Genomic DNA, 8928 nt, shown 5'->3' on the forward strand with positions numbered 1-8928 from the left:
GACGGCTATCAATTCAATTTCCGCTTAATTTTGGTGTACGAGTTGAAGAATTCATACAGCCTGTTCCACGATATCGAAAGAACACGTTTGCACAACTTTTACACGACAAACAGCTGATTTTCGTTCCATTAAAATCCATCAGAACGAAAATTTGCACGAAAATCATACCGAACGTAAACGTAAGCGTTTCAGTGTAATTTTGCGTTCCACTATCTTTTTTCTTTCGTACGCATGCGAACACAAATGTCAAAATCAGTCACTTGTGTGTTTGCTGTCGTATGATAACAATTAAGGAAAATTGTTTTAACATAAACATTGCTTGATTGAAAATGGAAAAATGTAAGTAAAGATAATAAATGCAATTTAATATGTGAACAACAAATATATTTTTTTTATTTTCTCAATTGCAGCACGAAAAAATCATCAACTACACAGCTGCGGGCACTAGTTGAGTATATGGAGGAGAATCCTGTTGCGTTCCTCTGTGAGTGTCGGCTTTTTTACCCATTGGCCGCAAATATGGTTCTCAAAAATCTGCAGACATTCCGCAATGGTTCTGCTCACTGTCGACTTCGCTGTTAAAGTCAAGGCTTCGTTCCCTAAATTCTGTTGGTAGCTTCCTCTCGCCAAAAACCGCAAGAATGTGCCAAGTTTTAAATCGGGCGGATTTGGGTAGTTCTGCAACCGGGCACTTCTCTTCCATCATATCCAAAAGAACCCGAAAAACTTCCTTCGACACACGAAAATTGGCCACAAACCTAAAAAAATTCATTTTTTATTACTTCAAAAATGTAAAAATACAATTATACTTACTGGTTGTTAGGTACTTCAAATAAACTCGAAGCATCTCTTAAATGCCTCCGTGGCACATTCTGAACCTCCTCCACATCATCCATAAAAAATAGGGCTATAGAAATATTCATTTTTTTTTATTTTTTAAGAACACAAATAGTTTGAACACAATCACTAGAAATTTTTTTGTTTGTTTATTTACAATTTGTTTGTTTACAACTGAACTGTCAGTTGAGACAGTGCCACTGCGTCTTTTTCGGGGTTAAATTAGACATTTGGCGCTTTTTTTCCTTATTTCGCGATTAATTTTTCCAAAAAATATTTAGCAACACTGAATCAAGTAAGGCTATGCGAAAGAAAGAACGAAAGTTAGTGGAACGCATTCTTATACGAAAGTGAGTGAGTAGCCTTCGTTCGCACAAATTTTCTTTCGAGATCGTGGAACAGGCTGATAGTTGTTTCGTAACTAATACACCAATTCGGTGTTGGTGTTCTTTAGTATATATGTGATCACATAAAAGGCGGTTCATTATCTTTATATCATTTGGGATCCACCCAGTCCCATTATACCAGGGTTTTTCGTATATATTGTTTGTAATTGAGGCAAATTTTCTTCCTTTTGTTTCTGATTTAAAAACAAATTCATCATTCCAGTCTTCATAAATATGTTCTTTGATAGCTCTCAGAGCTTCATTATTAGATAATTTAACTTCTAGTGGAGCACCGTATATGCGATTTTCGCAATTGCATCAGCCTCAATGCCACAATGGCTGGATGTCCAGACAACATGGCATGATTCAATATTAGATGCAGCTAATTTGTTGTGGAACACTGCGACCGTATAGTTGTCACAATTGTCATTGATAAGTGCTTTGCATGCCAAAAGACTGTCAGTGAAGAACACACATTTTTTAAATCTATCTCCAACAGCTATCTCAAGAGCATTGAATAAAGACCAAAGCTCTCCAAACATTGATGATGATTTGAAGCCAATTTTAATGTAGAATTTTTGATCTAGAGAATTGTTGTAGGTCGCACACCCCATAGAGCTTGCGGAAATAGATGGAATCAGATAATAAGTTGAGTTTGAGTTGTAGACTCTTTTGTCGTGTAAAGTTAGGAATGTTCATAAAGCTGTCGAAATTTGTCTTAAACTCATAGTAGACATGGCTGTAAATAGACTTCATTACTGGATTATCTGAAATAATATCAAACAAAGCAGTTGTTAAGGCTCTATATTTTGGTGGGAGTTCTTGGGCAACGGTATACAACACATGAGTGGGGTAGACTTTGTAACCCCAAGACACCGTCTTAATATATCATTTTGAGTGTGTCAATTTTCTTATTTATGTATTCGGGTGAGTTAGCAGTGAATGTTCTCGCGTACTAAAGTTTGGATCGTACCACACTTTTATATATATTTAGTGCGTTCTTTGGTTGCCACCTTTCACGGAGGCCAAGCACTATAACATGTTTGACCTTGAACGAATATCACGGCCGATTTTTTCGTAATGATCCTTGACCGTCAGGGAGATGGTTAACACTCTTCCAATAAATGTTAATTTCCGTTGCTGTTTTACGGTAAAGCCATTGATACTTAAATTGATCTCTTTGTGCTGTTTTTTTTTTGCAAAGTACATTGTATGTGATTTGGATGGATTAAAGGAGAGGTTTAAACTGTTACAGTATCTTTTGAAGATAAGAGTTTTCGTCTGAAGATTTTGAGCAGCAATCTCAAAATCTCTATTATAGAATAGGATGATAAAGTCGTCCGCATACTGAAAGACCATGGTGTTGCTGTTTTCAATCTGGTGTAATTCAGCAGTATATATATTGAAGACCATCCTTGACAGTAATCTTCCCATTTCCCCTCACAAGTGTCCGTTCAGATAAAAAATTATGTATCCACCTACAGTAGAACCCATTTAAATTTATTGGGATATCGTACTTAACGCAGTTGTATGCATTACTTATATCAAGAGATAAGATCACGGTTTCAAATCCATTGATTTTAAGTAAGGACAATCGGTGGAGTAGATCATTAATACAAGTCGAGATGGAGCGATTCCTGACATTAACATTGGTATGCTCAATATGTCTTTGTATTATATCCTTTATCATTATATTGCAACATTTCAGCAACACGGGTATAAGAGAGATGGGTCGGAAATTATAAGTTTGGTCGTGATCTTTGTTTGGTTTCGGGATAGGAACAATCTTGATGCACTTCCAACTACAGCGTATGCAATTATCCTCAATAGTATTATTTATGACAGTGAGAATAACCCTCTTAAATATCCCCGGTAATGCCTTAAGTATGGAGTAAGTGACTCCGTCAACTCCTCCTGCTGACAATTTTCAAAGTCTTCGAATTCTAAGGTAGGTAAAAACATCATTATCATCCACATCGTGAGTCAGCTCCTCCATACAATCCACAACAGGAACCTGGTCTTTCAAGTAATTTAAGTAGCATTGGTTGATCTCTTCGTTCCAATGCGATCTGGGCTCATCGTGCCTTTTTCTGACATTTTTGATGATTCTTGAAGATTTTCTAGCACAGAGCTCTCTATTTAACTCATCAATTTTGGCCAGAAAGCTCTGTCTTTGGCCACTGCCACCTGCTCTTTCCAGTTTTCCTTTTCCTAAATGGCGTTCTCCAGGTTTAAATAAGAAAGGTATTTTCTAGCCTTATTGGTTGCAGCTACATATCTCCTGTACAGAGGCAGTAACTGATCGTTCCATCAATGCTTGGGAGTTCTTCCATTCTTTAGGTGGTGTGTTGCATACGATATCTGCATTTTGAGAGAATCCTAAATCATTTCGAAATCAGGCTCTAATTGTACATTGTTCAATGATTCAAACAATTTATTTTTGGAAAGGAACTTCTTAGAACCATTAATGTTACCATATATCCGTAGGATCACAGGTAAGTGTTTACTACCCACGAGGTAGTTGTCCAGAACACTCCAGTCAATAGCTATACCGTTGCTAACAAAGGCCAAATCAAGGACCCAGCCATCCGATTCAGGATTCCTTTTAAATGTAATTTTAACAAGATTTACATATCTCAAGTTTGAAGCTAGTATTATATTTTCTAAATTCTTTCCTCTTCTACTGGATATCACATCTCCCGAAGCTTCGCACCTGGCATTGAAGTTACTAAGGACCATAACCTCCTCCATATCTTCCAAAAACTGTATTACTTTCTCCATTTCATCAATAAATTCTTCCACCTCAGTAGACGGGTGGAAGTATACGGAGACAATATGGAAATTTGGACGTTGGTTTAAGGTTTTCGCTATTATTATATCATGGTTGGTATTGTAGATGACTCTCCAGAAAGTTGTGTCATTTGGCCACTGCTACCTGCTCTTTCCAGTTTTCCTTTTCCAAAATGTCATTCTCTAGTTTTAAATACGAAGGGTATTTTCTAGCCTTATTGATCGCACATCTTAACACATCTTAAGTTTGAAGCTTGAACAGGTGGATGTATACGGAGATAATATGGAAATTTGGACGTTGGTTTAAGGTTTTCGCTATTATTATATCATGGTTGGTATTGTAGATGACTCTCCAGAAAGTTGTGCCATTTGGCCACTGCTACCTGCTCTTTCCAGTCTTCCTTTTCCAAAATGCCATTCTCCAGTTTTAAATAAGAAAGGTATTTTCTAGCCGTATTGGTCGCAGCTACATATCTCCTGTACAGAGCCAGTAACTGATCGATCCCCCAATACTTGGGAGTTCTTCCATTCTTTAGGTGGGGTGTTGCATACGATATCTGCATTTTGAGAGAATCATCAATCATTTCGAAATCAGGCTCTAATTGTACATTGTTCAATGATTCAAACAATTTATTTTTGGAAAGGAATTTCTTAGAACCATTAATGTTACCATATATCCGTAGGATCACAGGAAAGTGTTTACTACCCACGAGGTAGTTGTCCAGAACACTCCAGTCAATAGCTATACCGTCGCTAACAAAGGCCAAATCAAGGACCGAGCAATCAGAATCAGGATTCTTTTTAAATGTAATTTTACCAAGATTTACACATCTTAAGTTTGAAGCTTGAACGGGTGGAAGTATACGAAGACAATATGGAAATTTGGACGTTGGTTTAAGGTTTTCGCTATTATTATATCATGGTTGGAATTGTAGATGACTGCAAAAATTAACATGTTTTTTAAAGGCAATGGCTACACCTCCTTAGCCATCTGCTCTGAATTTTTGAATAAGGTTAACATTTATCATCTTGTTTGGCTTGTTATGCCATGTTTACGTTAGAACTTTTTGTAGGGTTAACCCACTTTGATAGGATTTATTTGAAGTATAATGGACGTATTATTTGAAGTATAATGAATATAATGGACGTAATGGATATGACAATGTTAATCCAAATCCAGTGGGTTAAACGTATATACATGTAAACGTACTGTAAGACTTCTCAGAAAAAAAATCTGAGAAAACTGCTATATCAATATTATAATTGTTGCAAAAGAAATCGACGTATTGCTTATTAGCTTGGAAAGACGGTATATTATATTGTAGAACTTTCAGACCCATGGCTAGATGTATACAGAGTATTAGAAGTGTAGAACTGGTTAGTAGATACTCCACATTTTTGTATTCTGTCAGAAAAGAGGTTTACAGCGTCAATAGCAACTGCATTGCCACTCATTTTGCAAAAGTCCTGAACAAATTTTAATAATTCGCCAGTAATATTTTCTAACTCAGTGACTCTAAGATCTTCTCTGGGGGTAAACTGGAGCAGAAGGAGATGGTTGACTAAACATTCTTTCTGGCATTTTGACACCCTGAGGATGAACATATTTGTTCATATGGGGCCATTATAGCATTCACCTGATCATCCTTGCTGACAGCGCTGACACCTTTTTCCTTTTCCTTCATCGTCGGCAGAAAGTTCAAATCTGTTCATTCGTAAGTATTCATCCAACAATTCTCTTCTGGACATTTTTTCAAGATTTTATTGGTTTCCACCTCCTTATTTCAAATCGGACACTTATTCCTATCAACAGCAACTTGTCCTTCCCTGTTGCATAATATACAATATTATTGCTTGCAATTACCATTTTTCCCCTTGCCCAAACCACATTTCAAACACCTCTCTTCCGATCTGCAACCTAGTTTAGTATGATCCAGTCTGCCACATTTATGGCATTGTCTCACTGCTGAGTAATACGTATCCACTGTTAAGACTGTTTTGTTGAAAACTACCCATTGCGAATGATCATCAACAAAAAAGCCGATCTTGGCCACAAACCTAAAAAAATTCATTTTTTATTACTTCAAAAATGTAAAAATACAATTATACTTACTGGTTGTTAGGTACTTCAAATAAACTCGAAGAATCTCTTAAATGACTCCGTGGCACATTCTGAACCTCCTCCACATCATCCATAAAAAATAGGGCTATAGAAATATTCATTTTTTTTTATTTTTTAAGAACACAAATAGTTTGAACACAATCACTAGAAATTTTTTTGTTTGTTTATTTACAATTTGTTTGTTTACAACTGAACTGTCAGTTGAGACAGTGCCACTGCGTCTTTTTCGGGGTTAAATTAGACATTTGGCGCTTTTTTTCCTTATTTCGCGATTAATTTTTCCAAAAAATATTTAGCAACACTGAATCAAGTAAGGCTATGCGAAAGAAAGAACGAAAGTTAGTGGAACGCATTCTTATACGAAAGTGAGTGAGTAGCCTTCGTTCGCACAAATTTTCTTTCGAGATCGTGGAACAGGCTGATAGTTGTTTCGTAACTAATACACCAATTCGGTGTTGGTGTTCTTTAGTATATATGTGATCACATAAAAGGCGGTTCATTATCTTTATATCATTTGGGATCCACCCAGTCCCATTATACCAGGGTTTTTCGTATATATTGTTTGTAATTGAGGCAAATTTTCTTCCTTTTGTTTCTGATTTAAAAACAAATTCATCATTCCAGTCTTCATAAATATGTTCTTTGATAGCTCTCAGAGCTTCATTATTAGATAATTTAACTTCTAGTGGAGCACCGTATATGCGATTTTCGCAATTGCATCAGCCTCAATGCCACAATGGCTGGATGTCCAGACAACATGGCATGATTCAATATTAGATGCAGCTAATTTGTTGTGGAACACTGCGACCGTATAGTTGTCACAATTGTCATTGATAAGTGCTTTGCATGCCAAAAGACTGTCAGTGAAGAACACACATTTTTTAAATCTATCTCCAACAGCTATCTCAAGAGCATTGAATAAAGACCAAAGCTCTCCAAACATTGATGATGATTTGAAGCCAATTTTAATGTAGAATTTTTGATCTAGAGAATTGTTGTAGGTCGCACACCCCATAGAGCTTGCGGAAATAGATGGAATCAGATAATAAGTTGAGTTTGAGTTGTAGACTCTTTTGTCGTGTAAAGTTAGGAATGTTCATAAAGCTGTCGAAATTTGTCTTAAACTCATAGTAGACATGGCTGTAAATAGACTTCATTACTGGATTATCTGAAATAATATCAAACAAAGCAGTTGTTAAGGCTCTATATTTTGGTGGGAGTTCTTGGGCAACGGTATACAACACATGAGTGGGGTAGACTTTGTAACCCCAAGACACCGTCTTAATATATCATTTTGAGTGTGTCAATTTTCTTATTTATGTATTCGGGTGAGTTAGCAGTGAATGTTCTCGCGTACTAAAGTTTGGATCGTACCACACTTTTATATATATTTAGTGCGTTCTTTGGTTGCCACCTTTCACGGAGGCCAAGCACTATAACATGTTTGACCTTGAACGAATATCACGGCCGATTTTTTCGTAATGATCCTTGACCGTCAGGGAGATGGTTAACACTCTTCCAATAAATGTTAATTTCCGTTGCTGTTTTACGGTAAAGCCATTGATACTTAAATTGATCTCTTTGTGCTGTTTTTTTTTTGCAAAGTACATTGTATGTGATTTGGATGGATTAAAGGAGAGGTTTAAACTGTTACAGTATCTTTTGAAGATAAGAGTTTTCGTCTGAAGATTTTGAGCAGCAATCTCAAAATCTCTATTATAGAATAGGATGATAAAGTCGTCCGCATACTGAAAGACCATGGTGTTGCTGTTTTCAATCTGGTGTAATTCAGCAGTATATATATTGAAGACCATCCTTGACAGTAATCTTCCCATTTCCCCTCACAAGTGTCCGTTCAGATAAAAAATTATGTATCCACCTACAGTAGAACCCATTTAAATTTATTGGGATATCGTACTTAACGCAGTTGTATGCATTACTTATATCAAGAGATAAGATCACGGTTTCAAATCCATTGATTTTAAGTAAGGACAATCGGTGGAGTAGATCATTAATACAAGTCGAGATGGAGCGATTCCTGACATTAACATTGGTATGCTCAATATGTCTTTGTATTATATCCTTTATCATTATATTGCAACATTTCAGCAACACGGGTATAAGAGAGATGGGTCGGAAATTATAAGTTTGGTCGTGATCTTTGTTTGGTTTCGGGATAGGAACAATCTTGATGCACTTCCAACTACAGCGTATGCAATTATCCTCAATAGTATTATTTATGACAGTGAGAATAACCCTCTTAAATATCCCCGGTAATGCCTTAAGTATGGAGTAAGTGACTCCGTCAACTCCTCCTGCTGACAATTTTCAAAGTCTTCGAATTCTAAGGTAGGTAAAAACATCATTATCATCCACATCGTGAGTCAGCTCCTCCATACAATCCACAACAGGAACCTGGTCTTTCAAGTAATTTAAGTAGCATTGGTTGATCTCTTCGTTCCAATGCGATCTGGGCTCATCGTGCCTTTTTCTGACATTTTTGATGATTCTTGAAGATTTTCTAGCACAGAGCTCTCTATTTAACTCATCAATTTTGGCCAGAAAGCTCTGTCTTTGGCCACTGCCACCTGCTCTTTCCAGTTTTCCTTTTCCTAAATGGCGTTCTCCAGGTTTAAATAAGAAAGGTATTTTCTAGCCTTATTGGTTGCAGCTACATATCTCCTGTACAGAGGCAGTAACTGATCGTTCCATCAATGCTTGGGAGTTCTTCCATTCTTTAGGTGGTGTGTTGCATACGATATCTGCATTTTGAGAGAATCCTAAATCATTTCG

General features: G+C 36.6%; 2 long non-coding RNA genes across 2 annotated transcripts; both read left to right on the plus strand.

Moving 5' to 3' along the window:
• Positions 1–199: 199 nt before the first annotated feature.
• On the plus strand, positions 200–3171 carry LOC131805748 (uncharacterized). Its single transcript, XR_009343808.1, has 3 exons — positions 200–339; positions 411–2875; positions 2932–3171. It is a non-coding gene; the product is annotated as an uncharacterized LOC131805748 (long non-coding RNA).
• Positions 3172–7171: 4000 nt separating this feature from the next.
• LOC131805694 (uncharacterized) lies at positions 7172–8484 on the plus strand. Its single transcript, XR_009343778.1, has 2 exons — positions 7172–8188; positions 8245–8484. It is a non-coding gene; the product is annotated as an uncharacterized LOC131805694 (long non-coding RNA).
• The last annotated feature ends 444 nt before the right edge of the window (positions 8485–8928 follow it).

The sequence above is a fragment of the Musca domestica genome, unplaced genomic scaffold (assembly GCF_030504385.1).
Source record: "Musca domestica strain aabys unplaced genomic scaffold, Musca_domestica.polishedcontigs.V.1.1 6, whole genome shotgun sequence".
NCBI classification, from domain to species: domain Eukaryota; kingdom Metazoa; phylum Arthropoda; class Insecta; order Diptera; family Muscidae; genus Musca; species Musca domestica.